The 21,262-nt window shown below is 39.2% G+C and overlaps 1 long non-coding RNA gene across 2 annotated transcripts in view; it reads left to right on the top strand.

Moving 5' to 3' along the window:
- Nucleotides 1-9,628: 9,628 nt before the first annotated feature.
- The window catches only part of LOC140510745 (uncharacterized), a 39,174-nt gene continuing 27,540 nt past the window's right edge, over nt 9,629-21,262 (top strand). The window contains exons 1-3 of one of the 2 annotated variants that reach the window (XR_011969360.1): nt 9,629-9,736; nt 15,628-15,791; nt 17,699-17,761. This is a non-coding gene — a long non-coding RNA (uncharacterized lncRNA). Of the gene's footprint in view, nt 9,737-10,219; nt 10,623-15,627; nt 15,792-17,698; nt 17,762-21,262 lie in introns of those variants that run through there. The other variant, XR_011969361.1, reaches the window with a different exon arrangement.

The following is a 21,262-nucleotide window of genomic DNA, read 5'->3' as shown; positions in this document are numbered from 1 at the left end:
TTCATGCCAATGACTATGGAAATCACTGTGAATACCAATCTATTTCTGTTTGGTGATATATTAATAGTCAGTTCTTAGATTAAGTCAAATATTTCAGTTCACCATTAAAGTACTTGTATTTTATTATCATATGAACTTACTTTTAAATCTGATTTTAATTTAGAATCATTATAAAAAACATAATCTTCTGAAAAATGTCTGCTCAGATCCTTCATTAAGATGTGATGGTGATACTCTACCTCAGTTTTTGCATAGTAAAATCTGTCAAGGAGAGTAAACTCTACCAGACTCTCATAATGAAAACACTTTTTTCTCTCCAAGTTGTATTGATTCCTTTGGATTTTATAACATATATATTTCCAAATATCACCTGGCTTCTCTTACCCAGCAAATCTTCCCTTGAAATAAGGATTAAATAAAAACCAAATTCCAATACCACATTTACTGTGTCTGAGAGAATATGTAATATTGCATATCCATAGTCCCTCAAGTCTTCAATGAAAGAAGTTAAGTGCATTTTTCCATCTTTTCTCTATGGTCCATCGCAGTTATTATAATCATACAACATTCATTTTAATTTCATTGTTCTTTTCACTTACATAGTTGTAGTCATGGTGTGTATTATTTTCCCAGTTTTGCTTTCTTCACTCTGCATAATTCACATGTCATGATAATCTGCTTTCTTCCTATTTGTAATTTCTTATGGTGCAATAATAACATTCCATCAGAAAGACTTTCACATGGGCTTTGTGACGGACTGAATCTACCATCCAAAGACGAACCTAATAAAATGTATACAGAGGTCCATCACTCTTAGGATTCTACTATGTAACTAATTATTTGGCCATGATAACCATGAAATAAATTAAAATAGAAAACAGCCCTCTATCCTGTGGATCCTCTCCTGTTCCTACAGTGAGAGGTAGAATGACAGAAAGATCTATACACATGAACTTTAATATTTATTTGGATGAATCTTCCTAGGAGATTGTCCCTGAAAGGGAGAAGAGATGGCATTTTGATAGGATGGCAGGATCAAGTGAAGGTTTTTAAGGAAATCTTTCCCAGGGGAAATTTAAGAATGTTTGTAGGTGGCAGGGAAAGAGACAATGCAATAAGAGATTGAAAGAGGGATTGAAGATGAGAGAGAGGGAATGAAGAAGGGGAAAACTCCTGAAAGATATGGAAGGGGGTGGGACCAAGAGCAAAAATAAAAGGGATGTCCTTAATAAAAAGGAGGGGTTCTTCTTCAGAGTCTGGGACAAAGAAAATGAGGAAGGACTACATATGAGGATTTAAGGAGCAGGGGTACAGAGAAGCAGAGCTCTATATGCTCAATAAAGGGGAAAAGTTATCTTCAAAGGGGGTCATAGAAGGGAGTGGCAAAAGAGAAAAATAAGTTTAGAATAGTTGCTGGAAAGAGTGTGATGCTCAGTCACAGAAGAATATGAACATTTTTTTGCAATTAGAAAGGGTTCAGTTGAGCTCAGATTCTCCCCTCCCCCATTAGCAGGGACATCTTGTAGAAAAGTATCTTGCCCAGTAGAAGAAGATACTGCCATGCCCAGCAAAGACTAGGTCCGAAGAGTCCAGCTAAGGAATCAAGTTGAATTCTAGAGAGAAGCAGGCCCAACTAGGGAAAGCTGCCCAGCAGAGAGATAGCAGAGGTAAGACCATGGAGACATCATGAGAAAAGCCAGTGGGGCCTGTGATGTCAGAGTTTTGAGCCATCTTTCATGTTCCCCATGAGTCTGCCCACTCTTCTCACTGACTATGTACATAGTATGAGAAAGTACACTCATTTGCTAAGCACGTTTTAAGAGATAAGGATACAAAGAAAAAACCAGAACAGTCTTTGCTCTCAAGGAATTTACATTCCAATGGGGATGACAACTTGAACTTACCTAAATAAACATGATAGGCAAATACAAGACACCCAGAGTAGACAGAAATTAATCTTAGAGGGGGAAGGCACTAGAAGAGTGGGTAGGGAGAAACCCGGAAAAGCATCTTGTAGGAGGGTATGTTGGTGTAAGCCTTGAAGAAAGTCATTCATTTTAAGGAGAGCTGGGGGTAGAGGGGCAGGGAGAAGGAGTCAAAGTGGCTGCAAAGGTGTGGGGACACAGGATGGAGTTCTATGGGAAAAAAAGGCTTGCTATTGCAGTTGCATTAGAAAGAGTGCTGGAGCATTGACTTGCTGGGGCAAGTCACTTAACCCTGTTTGCCTCAGTTTCTTCATGTATAAAATGAGCTGGAGAAGGAAGTGACAAACCACTCCAGTGTCTAGGCTAAGAAAACTCCCAATGGGGTCTTGGAGACCAGGACACAATTGAAATGACTAACAATTACAACCACAAAACATGTCAGTCACCGTGCTGGGTGCTGGGCATAAAAAGGGAAAATATTTTTTAAGAAATAATGCCATATTGGGAGTAAACCAATCTGGGTGCAAATCTTGGTTTGGGTTTCAATATCCTTGAAGTTTCAATACCGAAAACAACCAATCCTTGGGTTTCAATATCCATCTAAATTCATGACCTTTTGACCCTATCATTTCAAGATGATTTCTTAACCTACCTAAGACAAGCGATTTTCAAAATTTGCATATGATATTTGAATGATAAATGGTAATGTGGCTCCCTGTGCTATCAGTCCTCATGAAGAGGACACAGAAAACATAAGTGGGTGTACAAACTTGGTTCAAAGTAGGGGCTCCCTTCAGTCACCATCTGCAGATGGGGGATTGGTAGAAAGGATGTTGATCTAGTGTCAGAGGAGATGCTGACCCTTTCACTGGGCTACCTGTTTGACTTTGACCAAGACTTTTAACTTTGGGGGGGCCCAATTTTCTTTACCTGTGAAATGAGGGGGTAGGATAAGAAGATCCCTAAGGTTCCTTCTAGCTCTAAATCTATGATCCTCCAGTGTGTCACATGTAGTCCACATCCATTTACACAATCTAGCCACTAGATGGTTCCCACGAGGGCAAGTCACTCCTTCAGGGGTCTCCAACCATTTTCTTAACCAGATCTTTTTATTTCCCTAGACCTAGACATTACTGGGGTGGGAAGGCAAGGGTGATAACAGTGTCATCTAAACTAGAAAGAGCACGCCATCTAGGGTCCAAACTCAGTAAATGCTCTTCACCTAGAATGGCCCCAGTTAGTTACCTGATCAGGATTCATCTGTAGATACAGAATGTCTTCCCTGGTTGATCTCTGTGTCACTTCATATTCAGTCCTATACTATCATGTCTGCTCTAATCCCTTCTCATGAATTTCTGAGATTCTAAACGGAGATGGGGCAGGGAAGGAAAGGGGCGCTTTAGTGCTGTCTTAGAATGGACGAAGTAGCCCAACTCACTGCTGTTACCATTGCTGCTGCTGCTACCACCACCATCAGGGCTATTAACATTACTACTACTTACTACTTCAGCTACCACTGCTATTACTACTACCACCATCACTACCATTACTTCTATTCATTCTTACTACCCCTGCTGCTCACTAATATTACCCTTACAACTACAACCACCACCAGATTTATAAACTTGTAGCTTAAAAAACAGGATGCAACAATTTCCAACATTTATTAATATTATTTTGTCTATTAAATAACATAGGCAGAGAGTCAGATGAATGCTTCACATGATAAGGGTTTGGAGGTAAAGAGAAAGATGTTATGAATTCTTTGAACATATATAGTCTTCAGGCCAGTATCACCCCTTTTCATGACTATCCACAAGAAATATGGGATTGGAGATTGTTTGGGAACTCTCTCTGTTCCCTTTTATAATTCAAACCATTAGGCAAATAAATCTCTTATGATATTTGCTTCTCTGTTTCTCTAGTCAAGTGGAGACAATGTTTTCTGCCTGATGATAGGCTGTTTTAATCCTCTGTGACCATGATCATTACTACGTTGTGATTTCCACACACACCCCACAGAAAAGGGCCTTATAAAAATAAGAGAGACACTTTGGATCTATATGATTGTATTCATCAAAAATGTTTACAGACATTTCTATCCTGGACAGTTCCTTGGAATTTTTTCTGCATTTAACATGCTAAGATGGCTTCTTGGCTTAAGACACTGAGTTAATATAATGCAGTCTCAACTACTAACAGCACATCCTATTCCAAGCTATCAACCAGCTACTAACCACATTTATTTTTTTTAATATGCCATAATTTGAAGAATGACCATATGTCTAGATTTCATAGTAAGAACAAATGGAAATATTGTGATAACTAAGGCTACTGGGAACTTAGACAATACCTTCCTGCAGAATGCTAATTATACATGGAAGAAAATCCTATCAGCATTTAATGAAATAAGAAACTTGTGCTTTTCTCTTGTATCTGATCATTTCTAACATATAGTTCAATAAATCCTGATTGCAGACAGTCACAATTGTTCCTAGTGAGTCCTCCTGAAGACTGGTGATGTTACCCAAAGCCATTAGAATAGGTAGAGTTGAGGGCAGGTAACTAATGGCTGAAGCCCTCTTATTCACACACTGGGGATAGAACATTCCCTAAAAAGGGAAATATTTTAGAATGGAAAATGAAATTCTGCCAGCATGACTAATTGAAACAAGTTCCTACGTGATCAATATGGCTGGTTTGCAAAGACAACTCTAATGTACAACATCATCATCACTCAGCAGTATAAAAAAGGAGGACTGAGTCAATAAATCAATACCTACCCATTCATCTCTTGGAAGGCAGAATTCCAAAGAAGGCTAACTTACATTATTTTGGGGATGAAGTAAAAGTCAATGTTTAAAAACACACATGTATGCAGAATACAGTGGAAAGAGCAATGGCCATAGCAAGAGGACAGAGAACAAATCCTGCCTCTAATCCTTAATGTATTCCCTATGTGACTTTAGGCAAGTCATTTTACTTCTCTGGTCCTCAGTTTCTTCATCTGTAAAAGGAAAGGATTGACCTGCAGGGCCTCTGAGCTCTCTCTGGCCTTCAGATCTAGGTTCCTAAGATACAACCAAACAGAAAGGCTCAACTGAGCAGTCAAGGGAGAGCCCTTCCTTTCCTTCATTCCCTGTCTCAGACTACCCATGGCCCAGATCCCATTTGGCAAGGACAGCCCCTTTGGAACAGATACTCAGGAGTCCTTCCCCTCAAATTTCCTACCAATATTCCCTTTCCAGTTCCCATTCCCAGATGGCTCTTGGGTCCTATCTTTGCCCCTACAGGAAGCCCCTACTCTAGTCTAACTCTCAAAGTTGGAACTTTTCCATTAAATATTAATAAATGGAAATTTTATTATCTAAGAAGAAGAAATAATAATGATGGAGGAAGGACTGTTGAATGGAAGATACATATGAATATACACAGATACATATGTACACACAGATACATAATATACACAGACATGAAAATTTATATGTTACTATATACATATATATATGCTCACAAACACATCACTATTGTAAAGTGACATTAATTTCTGTGGGATGTATTTGTCTTCTAAGTGTTTTTATCTTACTATGATGAGAATATTTTATGAGCCTATAATACCCATTTAGAAAGTTCAAGTTATGTACCTTTTGCTGCATAATATAGGGGATAAGGCAGCTAGACCTGAGTTAAAAATTCTAGCTTTGCCACTTAACTATGTGCATGGCCTCAAGCAAGTCACTCCAATTCTTTAGTGAAAAAGCTCTGATTTCATCTTTAAAATGAGGGGACTGACCTAGATCCTTGGTGTCAAACTCAAATAGAAACATAGCCACTAATCCATAATAAAGATCCCTGCAGGCTGTATATTGACTTAGTTTTAATAAAATATATTGCCTATATTTTGTTTTAAAATTTATTTTATTAAATATTTCTCCATTACATTTTAATTTGATTCTCACCACACTTAGGGGCATTGTGGGATGTTACCCATGGGCTGAGTATTTAACACCTCTGCTCTGAGGTCTTTTCTAGCTGTAGACTTGTTGTCTGAGTTCTCAGTCTCTTTCTTTTTTCAAAAATCAAATGAGATAACATATGAAAAATATTTTGATAGCCATAAGGTGCCCTATAAATACTAGCTATTATTATGGTCCATAAATAAAAATAAATAGCATAGGATTAGAATTAGAAGGTTCTTTAGAAATCATCTGGTTCAATCCACCTCATCCCCAATTTCATTTTACAGAAGAAGAAAAGGAAGTCCAGAGAGGGTGACTGGTCCTAGATCAAAGAGGGATTGAATGTCGGCAATGATATTTGACCCCGAGTCTCCTCACTCCATGTTCAGCACTCTTCCACTACAATGTGCTGTGTTTCTTTAGTAGCACAATTTCTCATTTATTAAGCATCTGCTATGAGCACGCACTGTGCTAAGTGCTAGGGACACATAAAGAGACAAAAAATAGTCCCTGACCTCAAGGAGCTTACAATCTAATTGGGGGAGATAACATGCAAACAAATATTACACACACACACACACACACACACACACACACACACACACACACACACGATAAATCGGAAATAATTAACAGAGGGAAGGAATTAGAATTTAGAAAGGTTGGGAAAGGCTTCCCATAGGAGGTGGGATTTTATCTGGGACTTAAAGGGAGCCAGGAAAGTCAGTAGTCTAAATGTAAAAAGGACAGTGTTCCAGAAATGGGGGCCAGTCAGAGAAAAGGAGAGGAGCCAAGAGTGTAATAAATAAAACAAATACTAATATTATGCATCATAAATCAAAATAGAACGTTATAAGATCATAGGATTACAGATTTGGGATTAGAAGGGATCTGGTCTAGAGATCATCCCATTCTATCCCTTCATCTTATAAGAGAACTGAGGACAAGACAGATGACCAAGGTTAAACAGATGGTAAATGGTAAAACTAGGATTTGAGCTCAGGTACTCTGACTCCAGATACGCTATTCATTCATTCATTCATTTCATTCATTCATTCAACTAAGTAGCAGGTACTTTGGTAAACATTGGAGATGCAAAGACAAAACTGGAAAAATAAGGCCTTCAAGAATATTACATTCTATTAGGAAGAAAAAAAACATCTAAACATATAATTAAATAAACAGTAAACACAAAGTAATTTCTAAGGGAAGTGGCAAGGGCAATAGAAAGTGGAGAGAATCAGACCTCCTCTTGGATGTTTCAGTTGAGCTGAGTCTTGAAGGAAGTTATGGCTTCTAAGAGTGATAGGTGAGAAGGGAGTGTTGTCCAGGCATGGGGGCCAGCCCATGAAAGGCACAAAGGTGGGAGATGACACATCTCCCATGTGTATGAGGAACAGGAATTCAGTAGGTTTGCTTGACTAGAATACGGGGAGAGAAAGTCTAGTGGAGTAACATGCTAATGTAATTACAAATAAATAAAGAATAAGAATAAATAGAGGAAGAAAATTATTTTTGTTGTTCAGTTGTATTTGACTCTTCATGACCTCATTTGGGGTTTTCTTGGCAAAGATACTGCAATGATTTGTCATTTTCTTCTCTAGCTCATTTTCCAGATGAGAAAATGAAGACAAACAGAATTAAGTGACTTGCCCAGTCACACAGCCAGCAAACATCTGAGGTCAGATTTGAACTCTGGAAGATGAGTCTTCCTGACTCTAGGCCACAGTGCCACCTAGCTTAACAATAGACTTTTGTTTGTGTTTGTGGTACGTGAATGCCAAATTCTATTTCTACTCACTCTAGTCATACAGCACTATTTTTCAAGTGAGGCACAATTTCTAATTAACAAATATATTTTAATAATGTTACTAACAACTATAAATTTACTTGCCTTTGGTTTTTATTTTTTCCAAAATATCAGTTGAAAAGAAATGAATGAGTGTCTTGAATCACAAAGATGCTGGAAATTCCAAAGCAATTCTAACCATTTAGTGGCTAGAATTTATACCATGAAGTCCAAGAATTTGTAAAGGCCACCAAGGATGTAGGTGTTCAGGAAAGACTTGTTTTTTTGGTTCAGACCTATGATTTCAACAGGGTGGGAACTCCCAGGATGTAAACTCTCCACCAATACAGATAAGCAACTCTTTTGTAATTTATCAACTAGATGAAGTACCTTCAATACCAAGGGTTCAAGTGACTTGGCCAAAGTTACCACATGTCAGAGATAGGACTTGAACCAAGAGAGACCAGATCTCTGTGTATCTAAAGCAGGCTCATCATCAATTTATGTCAACTGCTTTGGGAGGGAAATGGAGATAGATACTTGAAAGATGCATTGATAGAACGATAAGGGACTGGGCTGCACTAACAATAGAAGAAGAAGGAGGAGGAGGAGGAGAAGAAGAAGAAGAAGAAGCATTTGTATGGTGCTTTAAGGCTTGCAAAGTACTTTATGTATGTTATGATAGTCAATCCTCACAACAGCCCTATGAGGAAGGAGCTATTATTATCCTCATTTTATAAATAAACAGATGGAAAGCTCTTAGATGACTTGTCCAAGATCCCACAGCTAGTAAGTATCCGAGTCATGATTTGAACTCAGGTCTTCTTCACTCCAAGGCCCATAAGAGTCTAACTGTAACTAGTGAGTAAAAGGTCAGGGACTGAAATGGAAATGATAAGAGATCCAGAGATAGAGGTCACATCTTCTCCCAGGTTAGATAAGATTATTTAGCAGATGCCTGCACTTCTGAAGAGTGGATGGGGCAGCTTCATCGAGCTGCATCGATTCACTCCATATTACTAGACTCTCCTTATCCTTGAAGAATTGGAGCCAGGGCTTAACTAGACCCTTAACTACAGGGTAATTTTGAAGATCAGTAGCCTGAACTCTGTTCATCTCTGTTCATTCTTTTAACTCTCAACTTGAAATGAAAACAAATGGGCACGTTCGGGTTGAGTTGTGAGCACAACTGGGGTTAGCCAGTGGATTCAGTGGAAAGAGAGCTGGGCTTGGAGTTAAGAAGACCTGAGTTCAAATATGGCTTCAAATGCTTAATAGCTATGTAACCTTGAGAAAGTTACTTAACCTCTCTCTGCCTCAGTTTCCTCAACTATTAAATGTGGATAATAATAGCACCTGTCTTGCAGGGTTATTATGAGGATCAAATGAGATAATACCTTATAAACTACTTAGCACAGTGCTAGTGGGCACTTAATTAATGCTTTTTCTCCTTTCTTTTTAGCCAGCTTTATTACATTACTAAACAAATAAATTACTTAAGGAAAACCAAAGAAACTGAACACCTGACAATCTGGCCTGATCTCAGAGGAATATGGAATAAGTACAAACCATACCTTCCTTGGAGTTCAGATCTGGCCTCTGGTAATTAGTGCCTGTGGGCCTCAGTTCCCTCACTTATAAAGTGAGGAGGTTGGACCAGAAGGTCTCTAAAGTGTTTTCCAACTCAGTATGTGTGGACCCATTTTTGCAAAAATCTATTTATGAAGGAACAAGAAAAATAATAATTTACAGAATGTCTGTTGTGGGCCACAGGGAGTCAGGTTGTGTTCAAACTGTGTAAAAATAAAGGGCCAGTGGAGAGTGACGTAAAGCTCTAGAGGCCTTAGATGGAAATGAGGAGAGATTTTGTTCTGGCTCATGTCTGCTGTTAATGACTTTGTGTGCACACCATTTAATGTTCAGAGCCCTAGCTGTAAACTGTGAATCTGTGAACTTGGCTTAGACTACATGACCTCTAAGGTGTCTACTGGCACTAACATTCTGTGTCAGTTGGTCAGTCCCAGCAGATGTAACAGCCACAATAAGAGTGGTGTTTTAGAAAGGTATGAGCTGCTTTTGTTGTTTCAAAAAACCCAAATAATTTTGAGGCCCCTTCCATCCATCCATGGATCTCCCTTGATCTCCACTGCCAACTTTCTGTTCTTATTTGAAAGTAAGATGTATGGTCAAGATGTGTCTATCGTGTAGAAATAGCAAAGTAGTATGTCAGCAGGAGTGGGTTATAGGACTTCAGACACTCTTGTGCTCATCTGAAGAAGTAGACCTCCTAGAGAAGGTTCTAACCATCAAGTCTCACTTAATGACAATTGCCAGTGAGACCAGATTTGGACTTTATGAGAGAACTAACAGTTATTTCTGGGCAGAATTGGACTAATTGGTCTAGGAGTTAGGTAGATCTGAATTTGACTCTTGGTTCTGTAACTTCTTAGGTATGTGAGTTTACTTACATGTAAAACCGAAGGAGGTGGGGGTTGGGAAATGTAATGACATGGCCTGAATGACCCTTAAAGTCCCTTCCAGTCATAAATCCAATGAAATCAATGACTTTGGGGGAAAATCCATTATATAGGTTATAATTGTCTTTGAAGGACATCTCGCAGAGCATGATCAAAATCTCTATTCCTGGTTCAGGTAAATCATGAGAAATCCTTGGAGCTTGTGTCTGGCCATGTGTGATTCCTGTAGTTTACTTTTATACTTTGAGATAATGAAGAATCCTCCTTGTTCACAGTAGAGCTAGAATGATGGATGGGTACATGAATGACAAAAGAGTGTTGTGGACCTCTTTGCTGCTCTCTTCTCTTCTACCTGCCAATTGCATTGGAATTCTTTAAACTGTTACCCATAGAGAAAAGGGGAAGGGCAGTTTGCCCATAACTCTGATTCCTGGTCTCAATGCAGCCCAAGAACATGAAAGCTAAAGCACAGGTAAGCCTGAACCTGGGATTGAGCTACCTCTTTGTCAGTGTGTTCATCCTTCATTGCCAATGAAGAACATGCCATCAGAGAAATGATGACATGACTTGTACTTGACTTTGTTTTGAGTGAGGGAGGGCTGTGCAGGTCACTAGCCTTGCTTCTCCTCCAGAGCCATCTGAATCCAGTGACCAGATATTCATCAGGATGCCTGGAGATGACTCAGGATGAGGCAGTTGGGGTTAAGTGACTTGCCCAAGGTCACACAGCTAATGAGTGTCAAGTGCCTGAGGTGAGATCTGAATTCAGGTCCTCCTGACTCCTGCACTGGTGCTCTATCCACAGCACCAGATGAGGTACAGACCTATCAGTTTAGGAAGAATCCTTGACAAGTACTCTATCACTCTTGTAAGACAGTCAGTGACAAGAGGATTGGCCCAAATTTGGCTGTTTTACCAGCAAATTGTTTCATTAATGCAGATCTGAGGTGAAATATAAAGTGCTTAATTACCAGTCTTGCAAACTACTTTGTGTTGTGATAATGTTAAGTACCAGCCTCTCAGCAGATTATAGTCACAGTAATGTTACTGAATCCTGTTTAACTCATTCAAATGATGTGAAATGTGTGTCTTTTATATTTAGTACACCACTTTTGTGTGTAGAAGTAAACTGTCTCTCCCATAGCTAAGGCTAGCTAGGATAGAATTTAGAGTGAGGAAGGCCTGAGTTAAAAATCTTGCCTCAGATACTAGCTGTGTGGCTCTGGACAGGTCATTTAGCCCTCTTGGTCTCAATTTTTTCACCTGTAAGATGGGGATAATAATAACACCTACCTTACAGGATTGTTGTAAAGGTCAAATATATAAAGATATATAAAGTGCTTTGTAAACCTTAAAAGGCTATAAAAAGTGAGGGGTTGTCATCCATCATCATCACCATCGTATTTGATTTGTATTCTACATTGAATATTTTTCTACACCATCCCCTTTTGGGGGGGAATCCATGAATGTGAGCCATAAGCTAAGCTATCAGTAACTTGTCTCTGTGTAATGGTAATTTAAGGTTAATGGGGGAGGGAAGAGTTAAAGATATTCACCCATTAATAGGCCTCAATACCTTTTGTTAATTTCTATTGAGGCACTGGGTCAGAGGGTCCTGCCCTCCAGGCTCTGAAAAATGTATAAATACTCTGAGGTGAGGTTTTGTTTTACCACTTAGTCTTTGGAAGAAGGTTTGAGTGCCAGATGACACTCTGGGAAGCCGCTAAGGAGCACCCCCAGCTTTGAAAGCCCAGATGCTGTTGCTCCTCTCTCTGGTTACTATGTATGTATGGTCAGACAGTTGGATCTGTCTGTTGATCTGTGATGTATGTATTGCTTATGGTCAGACAGTTGGAAGCCCTCTCTGTTAGTCGATCTTTGTTTCTCTGTATTTTCTCTGAAGTTCAGGGTGCTGACTTTTTTCCCTGAACTAAGTGAATGATATATGTGCTTAATTAAAGTAGATTGCTGATCCCTCAAAAGTTGCTTTCCTTTTAGAAAAGCAGATCTAAGAACCTGTACAGCAGGCCCTCCTGTGAATGTTGGGATCTTTGCTTTACTTTCTGCTGTACCAGAGAGAGAAGTTTAATGAGTTAAAGAATGTAAGAAAAGAGGAGTCCATCTCTATCAGAAAAGGCAGACTCCCCGAGGACAGAATCTGTCTGGGGTTAGACAAGAGATACCCCTCAACGGAGGGTTAGAAGGCACAGTGCCCCAGATCCTCAGGCCCAGATTGTTGTTGTAATTGCTAGATTAGAATGTAAGTTCCCTAATAGGAAAGGATATTTTTGCTTTTTATGCTTCTCTAGCACTTTACATATAGTGTCTGTTAAATGGGGAGGGAAGAGGGTTGGACTTATGTCCTCTGAGATCCCTGTTTGTTCTAAATCTATGATCCTATAACTTAGATGGTCTTGAAAGATCTTATTTACCTTAAAAGTATTCTGCTCCTAAGAAAAGCATTTTCATTTCAGAGGAGATAAGGATGAAATTCTTGTGGCTAATGAGAATGAGAATCACTAAGCTGCCTCTTTCTAAACTTCCTACATGCAAGAATCATCATTATCATCCAAAAGCATTTGCTGAGCATCCACACAGGTGGTGTACTGCTACAGGGCTGTGCTGTTATCAAATAACAAGGAGATACAGATCTGGTCCTTGAGAAGCAAACATCTAAGTGTGAGAAATAAGATTTAACCAGGCATCCATATATAGATCCTTATACAGAGCGATGCTCAGGCCAGTGATGTGGACTCAAAGGCCCCATCACAGTAGTGGAGGAAATAGAAATTGTTGAGCAAAGACACTGTACTATCAGTAGGCTAGCAGTGCATGGGGATGATTTCCCTCTGGGTCAGAGAAAGGTTTCTGAAGAATGAAATTGGTTTAAGCTTAATGAACAAGCACCTCCAGACTAACTCATTAGGATGACTGAAAGGTTTGAGGGGAAAAAAAGCAGGAAACCTATAAAATTGATTTTAAACCAAACTTTAGCTTTGAGCATAGATTCATCAGGTGGATTTTCCAGTTAAAACTCTTTCTTAATTGTTAGCAAGCCCTTAAGGCAGTGTAGTAAGTAGTTAAAAAGGTGCTTGGTCTGAGAGGAAGTTAGGGTAATGTAGTATTAAGACAGTGTAGTAAGTTATGATGAGTGTACTGGATCTGAGAGGAATTTAATGGAATACCCTGCACTGAAGAGCTAAGAAGTTCTAGGTTTGAATCCTGTCTCAGACACTTACTAGATATGCGAACCTGGTCAAGTCATTTAATATCTACAAGCCCTAATTTCCTCACCTGTAATATGGTGATCATGCGAACACCTACTAGATTTTTATGAGGATCATATGAAATAATGTATATTATGCAAGGTGCTTTGCAAACCTTCTAGTTCTATGTAAATGTGCCTTAATTTAAAGAATGACTCTCCTACTTACTATGTGTGTGACCTTAAACAAGTCACTTCCTTTCTATAGAACTCAGTGTCTCTACCTATAGAATAAAAGTGTTATATTAGATAATTTCTAAGACCTCTTCCTTCTCTAAATTTTATGAGCCTAAAAGGTCCAAGTGGAATATATGTAATACCCAGAGGGATCCAGCAGAGGTCTCTATGCCCTAATAATTAGGCTTCTAAGTCGGTATTAATGAGTTCTAGGGAACATTTTTTTTTTTTAAAGAGATACTCAGAATTCTAAAAAGATTGTAAAGAAAGCACATATCAGCCAAAATTAATATTTTTAATTCCCCAGTTACACGATGCTTTTGGATGTGACTTCTGGATTGGCAGGCATCGATAAAATGGTTGGTTCCTATGATGAAGCAGTTTTACACTGAAACATACATTAAAATCCAAAGTCAGCAGTAGTCATGATAGACCTGGGTATATGAATCATCAAGCTTCTGAATGGTTGCTTTTTTATTTTCCAGCAGGTGAGACCAAATTTGCTGGTGATGTAACAAGGAGCTGTAAGAAAGGCTTTTACCTAATATCCCAAAATAAACCAGACTTTTCTGCCAGTGTGACAGAGAAGTTTGCAAATTTGTGATTTGCCCTTGCAAATGAAGGATAAGGGTCAGTAGAGTGAGAGGTCTGGAAACCATGACCAATTTCTCATCTATAAAATCAGAAGACTAAACTGGATGATTGCTAAGATCCCGTCCAGTCTGAAATCTATGTGAGAAAACTGGGGCTTTAAAGAGATGACTCAAGTAGGGAGAAGAGACACAAATTACTCTCTTTATATATGTGAAAGGCTGTTGTGTGGAAGAAGGAATAGACATTTTGCGTTTTGAGGTGGGGGGGTGATTTAAGAGGTGCGGCAATGGAGCTGTCCAGCAATCAAATGGGCTTGCTTGTGAATGTAGAGTGTTACAGAAGGGGTTTCTGAACTGGGATGGGCTAAATCAAGGCTGGGGAACTTGTGGCCTTGAGGCCACATGTAAGTCCTCAAGTGAGGCCTTTTAGGGCCACATGTGGCCTCAGGACTGTAGGTTCCTCACCCCTGGCTTAGATGAAGTAGCATCCTTTCCAACTCTGATTGCATGATGGATCCCAGTGACCCAAGTCTTCAGCTGAATATACAAACTCTTCTGCCAGATGGAAAGCCTAACTGAGGTCTTAGTTCCAAGAGGCCCTAACTGACTTGGTGGCTATGGCTCTGCCACATTGTACAACTAATACATATTCTATTAGATTAGTCATTTTAATTGTTTCCCCCCCAATTGTGGCCCAGGAGCTGTGCTCACTCCATCTCATCAGCAGTTTAGTCTGTGAACACAGAACAGATGTTGTGGGAGATGGTAACATTCCCTCTGTAGCTGGGTTCATAGTAACAAGGAAATTTTCTTTACTTTGACTAATTATGCAGGATTTCTTAGCCATTTAAACCAATATCCTGTGGCTGAGTGTAAAGTATATGCTGTGGTGAACAAATTCAAATGTTATTGGAATTAGAAGTTTTAATTCATTACAAAATAAACATGACTTACTTTCTCTTAACTCTGTACCATGGGGCAATGCTTTTATCCTAATGATCTCTAGTCTTCCCATAATTCAGCAGGACACAGGGATCACTTGGGATTCTCATAGTTATTAGCATCAGAGAGGCGACATGATACAGAGGAAAGAGTCCTGCTCTGAGCGTCAGGGGACTTTGGTTCAAACACTGTCTCTGACGCTCTTAGCTATATGACCATGGGCAACTTAACTTTTCTGAGTCTGTCTTCTCATCTGAAAAATGGGAATGCTAAAATTGTGTTGATTAAAGCTCTCTAAAAATGTGAGTTACTACTAGGATTCCTCCTTAGTTCTTAGTGGTTCATAAGATTGTAGATTAGAACTACAAGGACCTTGGAGGTCATTGAACTCAATTCACTTTTTTAACAGCTGAGGCACAGAAAAATTAGTTGTCTTGCCAAACTTACACAGCTTATAAGTATCCAAGGTAGAAACTGAACCCTGGTCTTCCTAACTCCAGGTCCAACCCTTTATACACCAGCCCTGATTCATCATCATGACGTGGAAAAGACCCTACATTCTCAAAGGCTATGCCAACAGAACACAAGCTCTGGCAGGTCACAGCAAGCTAGAAAGGCTTTGAATATTGGCCTGATGATGTCTGTTGTCCAAGAACTAGCCTAGGTAAGTTCCAACAGGCTCACTGCCAGACTGGCTGCAAGATGAGAGGTTTTTTTGGCTTCATCAACTTTTCACAACCACTTAATGGAGGGGTTGTAATCTGCATCTGGGAGGAACCTAATCACACCAATGAAACTACAGATCCTTGAAGCAGAAGTTGTTCTTATTATTATATTAGTTGTTCTTATTATTATCAGTGGCATAGCAGGAAAACATATAGAATTAAATCCAAAATTAATATTATTAATAATGTAAAATCATCAGGTCAAGCTATGTGTAAGTTCTGTTTGTTAATGTCAAATAACATGTATAGTACTTGGTTCTTACCTTTCTAGGTTCTACCTTTCCTGGGATACCACAGTTTTTCTTGCTTAGGTTTAAGTAGGGAAAGTTGCTCCTGGAAATCCAAATGACAAGTCCCACTTGGTGATATAAAGAGATGGAACTGGAAACATAGTTTTTCCAGTGGGGAGTTCAAATTTTACCCATCCAACAAGAAAGCTCCTCCTAGAAAAGACTACCATGTTCCTATCAAACCCCTCTTTTGCAAGGGAAAAATTGCTTTCTAACCCTAAGGTCCTTTTCTGATTATTGAGCCCCTGAGCAGTCTTGTTGTAGGCCTGGATTAAGTGGCTCCTCCTTCTGTCTGGGAACTCTACAGTCTGATTCTATGTTGTGCAAACCAATGTTTTTGTCTAAATGTAGGGATGTAATGGAACCCTGAGGGGAAAGGAAGAACAGTTTCTTTTATTAGTTTGAATGAATTAGTCAAGCTCTTGGCTTTCACTTCCTGCAGTAGCTCACTCAAGTTGTTTCCTTGATTTTTTTCAATGAAATCAGGATGTTTCCTAACATAGCCAGTCTTGCCTTTATGTCTGAGTTTGAGTTCTGGGTTAAGATGCATAAGGAGACTGAAATGTCTGCAGGAACATTCAAGTACATTGTAAGCTCAGTATGGGCAGGAACTGTTTTCATTTTTTTGTCTTTGCATATACAATAGCCAGAAGAAGAGTGATAGGGTAAATAGAGAGCCTGCCTCTATGTGGATCAGGACCATATAGATTCCAATGTCATCTATGACACATGTGGGCTTCATGCGCATGGGCAAGGTCACTTCTTAGTGCCACAGGTAGCAGTCAAAAATGAGAGATTGCAGAACAGTTGCCAATCTGAATTGGTAGAGGGAGTTTTCTTCCTGGGAGTTCCCTAGATGGATGAAATCATAGGTCCAGACCTCCTCCCACTAAAAAAAAATTTTCCAGTAGCTAATATAGTACCTGACACATACCTAATATAATTCTTATTAGACTGAATTAAGTTAAGTGCTTATCATTAGGATAGTAACCATTGAGTTTACTGGACAGAGAGAAGAGCCAGAGCAGCAGGCTGGCTTGTCAGAAGGCACCAGCACCTTTCCTGGGCCACCAATTAATTTCACCACCAAGACATATGAACTCTAATAACTTCATCGATTTGGAACTAGGAGGGATATTAAAGGTTGTCCAATCTAACTCACCCATTTTATCTATGAAGAAACTAAGGCCCAAGGTCACACCAATAGTTTGCTTCAGAGTCTAAATTCAATCCCAGGTGCTCTGACTCCAAATTGAGAACTCTTTCTACCTCACCACTCATACCTTCCACCCCTTGAGACCTTCCTAGAGTAGAGCAAAAGAACCTAATCTTAGATTTCTTGTAGGATTTTGTTAAGAAATCTCATTGCTTATTTCTTCTTCATTCATTTTTTCACACTTGAGAGGAATTAAAAATGTTTTAGAATTTTCAGTCCTGGTATAAAAACACTTTTGAAATCTGGTTTATTAATATTGTGGTACAGAATAAATATTATTATGAGGGAAATAGAAATATTTCCAATATTTGATTATTTGCAATAATGCCTTTATTTTCAGGATCACTCAACTATTCTTTGTGAGGAAGAAGAAGGCAATCTTCATAGCACCTGTTGGATGAAGGTTGTATGTAATTCTTTCATAACTGCTAAGGGGGATCAGCCTGAAATTGTGATTTATCTGTTGACTTGAGGGTGTGTAGTCACTATTGTCAGTGGAGTAAACATAGTCTCATAAAGCAGAAATCTCTAATAATTCCTTGCATTCAGGTTGCTCAGATAGTAACTATCTCTTTTATAGACTTCTTTAACAATATTTCTAGGAGACAATGGGATATGTTTTCAGAAGGTTTAGAAGCATGACTATGCCAGTTGTTATACTTCCAGTGTCAGCATTTACAACTTAAAAACTGGCAAACTCTACAAATCAAGGCTTGATTTATTATTTGGTTGATTATCTAGACCACTAGTCTCAAGCTCAAATAGAAAATGTCAATAAACAACCATAACTAAGGATCCCTACTGGCTAAATATTGACTTAGATTTAAAACATTATTATCTATGTCTTATTGATCACACTGAGGGAGTGTTAAGGGCTACATGAAGCCTGGCACCTCTGCCTGTTTGACACCTCTGGTCTAGATTTAAGAAAATGTTGAGGAAAAAAATAACTATACAAAAAAAATTTTTTTAATGTGCTTTGGGTATATTTGGAAAGCTGATTGTTAAACATTTACTGGCACATCACTGATTAGATGTCAATCTGTATAATGCTCTTCCTATTTTATTTTGTGAAAAGATGAAGGGTGTTATGTATTTTTTTTAAAAAAGGAATTCACAAAGTTGTCTTATTCTAGACAAGTTGTTTTACCTCTCTGGGCTTCAGTTTCCTCCTCTGTAAAATAAGGTTAGACTAAGTGACATGTAACATTTCTTCTAGCTTTAGATCCTTTGTTCATATCAGTTGTAAGCATATTTTTTGGGGTCTTAGCAGGGTAGGCATTTTGTAAAAGAAAATATAATGGACTCCTTTCTGCATACTATATTTCCAAAGCAATATTTTCCAAATATGGCCTTTGGAGTATATGGCTGGCTGAACAGAAACTCAACATCCAGTGAGGTAATTAGTCATTGTTCCTACTGCCTTGCCAAGGCTAATCTAATTCTAGATGAAAAAAAAATGGGTTAGGCTTTGTATTTGGTTGTTTCAGGGATTTCCCTGCTCTGTTTCTCTGGGTCTGGGGGATTTGGCTTCCCCCTCACTCCCAATTTTTGTTCCTCTGGACCTGTGGGAGACAGGATTTGTTCTCTACATAGACACTAGATTTTGTAAAACATAATGGAGAAATGGGACCAAGGTCAGCTGGTTCATCAATAAGTATTTATTAAACTCTTAATTTGTGCAAACCACTTTGTTAAGTGCCAGAAATACAGAGAAAGGTGAAAATTTCCCTACTTTCCCTGGAAAAATATCTACTGAGCTCACAGTAGATATAAGATATATACAGTCATCTTAGATTACAAGGCATCAGCATCTGGGAAAACCAAGAAAGGCTTCCTGCAGATGGGATTAGAGCTAAATATTGAATGATGTCAGGAAAATGAAGAGTCAAAAGTGAGGAGAGAAAGCACTCTAGGCATGGGGATCAGCCAGGCTAAAGGCATAGAGATGGGAAATGTTGTGTCCAATATGAGGAAGACCAAGTAGGGTTGGATTGAAAATTGGATTGGAGAGAAAATGGAATTAAATAATAAGAAGACTAGGGTTAAAAAAAAGAAGACCAGAAAAGGAGGGAAAGGCCAAGTTCTAGAGTACTACAAAGGCCAGATGACTTTATACTTAATCTTGGAGGTAAAAGGAAGCCTTGAGAGTTTACTGAGTAGATGTTGCCATGGTCAGACACACACTTTATAAAAATCACTTTGGCAATTAAGTGGGTATATTGGAGTGGGGAGAGACTTGAGGCAGAGAGATCAATGGGAAAGCTGTGTGTGTGTGTGTTCATCTTTTGTTGACGAAGACCATGCCATCAAAGAAATGATGACATGACTTGCACTTGACTTTCTTTTGAGTGAGGGAGGGCTGTGCAGGTCACCAGTCTCACTTCTCCTCCAGAGTCATCTGAATCCAGTGACCAGATATTCATCAGGATGATTGGAGATGACCCAGGATGAGGCAGTTGGGGTTAAGTGACTTGCTCAAGGTCACACAGCTAGTGAGTATCAAGTGTCTGAAGTGAGATTTGAACTCAGGTCCTCTTGACTACTGCACCAGTTCTCTATCCACTGCACCACCTAGCTGCCCACTATACAATGTAATTTAAGTAGGAAAGAAGAACCAACAGCTAGGGGGATCAGGAAAGGCTTCATGAAGGAGGTGGCAAACAGCTGCCCTTTTTTAACAGCAGTAAAGATTCTGATGGCTTACTCGACACAGAGCCTAGCCTGGTAGGCTGTCCTTCTCATTGGAAAGCTACTGCAAAAATCAAGGGGAAAGGTGATCATGACTTGAACTGGGCTGTTGACTGTATGACTGGAGGGAATGAGTTGAATGGGACATAGGCTGTGGAAGTAGAAAGGACAAGTATTCACTCCAGTGCCTTCTGTAGAGTAACCTGGACTATTCCAGAGGGGACTATGGGAGCATGGCTTATCTTTGGAATTTTCAAGCCTGAGGATGACCTGGAAACCAGTCTCTTCTGGCTGAGGCAGTGGTGTTGGGGGTGTATGCCTGAAGTGCCTCAGGGCCAGACTGATCTCATCCTGACTACTGAATTGGTCTTGGGAAAACAGTCAATTAAATGCTGTTTGACAAGTTTGTTCTTTGACATATTAAAGCTGCCAAAATTCTTTAGAGTTACATTTAGGGCCAACATTTATTTACTCTGAGCTTTTATTTTTTTTTTCAAATCAAATTCTTGAGGTGTTATGTCCCCGAATGGGGGACGGAAACTGGGAATTAAAAATTCCCTAACTTGAATTCACCACTCATAATCAGCTATTATCAACATAATGAAATGAAAGTTCCCTGAGGACAGGAATTGTTTCATTTTTGTCTTTGTGTCTTCCAAACCTACCACAGTCTCTTGTACATATAATATATAAGTATAATTAACTGCTGAATTGAATCAACCCTTTGGAAGCTCTGCTGTGAATGGGATAGCTATGTTAGTCCATGAAGAGCAGGAATTATTTTTTGCTTTGTAAGCATTATGGTCGGAGAGGATAATCCTTTATCCCCTCCAACGATTAGCATTTGCAGCTGGAGTTTCCTAATCTCTACATCACAACATTCCAGACAGCTGTCTGACTTCTTATTCTAAAGACCTTCTGAGAATAGAGACCTTTTCAGGGCTGTGCTGGAGCCGGGTCCAAAGAGCTTGCCAGAGTAGATTGTTACATTTTCAGTATGAGGATTTACACTTCAGAAATCAGCAAAATCTACAAACCCAAGTCTGATTTATTATTTTGTGGATCATCTGAACTTTGTGAGAAAATGATGGAGAAAATTTCAGTAATGCATTCCTCCTTCACCTGGTTGTTAAACATTTATTAGTACAGCATTGCTTTTAACCCTTCAGACTGGTCTCCACCCCCTACCACACACACACACACACACACACAC

This window comes from Notamacropus eugenii, chromosome 1 (genome assembly GCF_028372415.1).
Source record: "Notamacropus eugenii isolate mMacEug1 chromosome 1, mMacEug1.pri_v2, whole genome shotgun sequence".
Taxonomy (NCBI): domain Eukaryota; kingdom Metazoa; phylum Chordata; class Mammalia; order Diprotodontia; family Macropodidae; genus Notamacropus; species Notamacropus eugenii.
The sequence above is the reverse complement of the archived record's forward strand: the minus strand, read 5'-3'. Positions and strand labels throughout refer to the sequence as shown.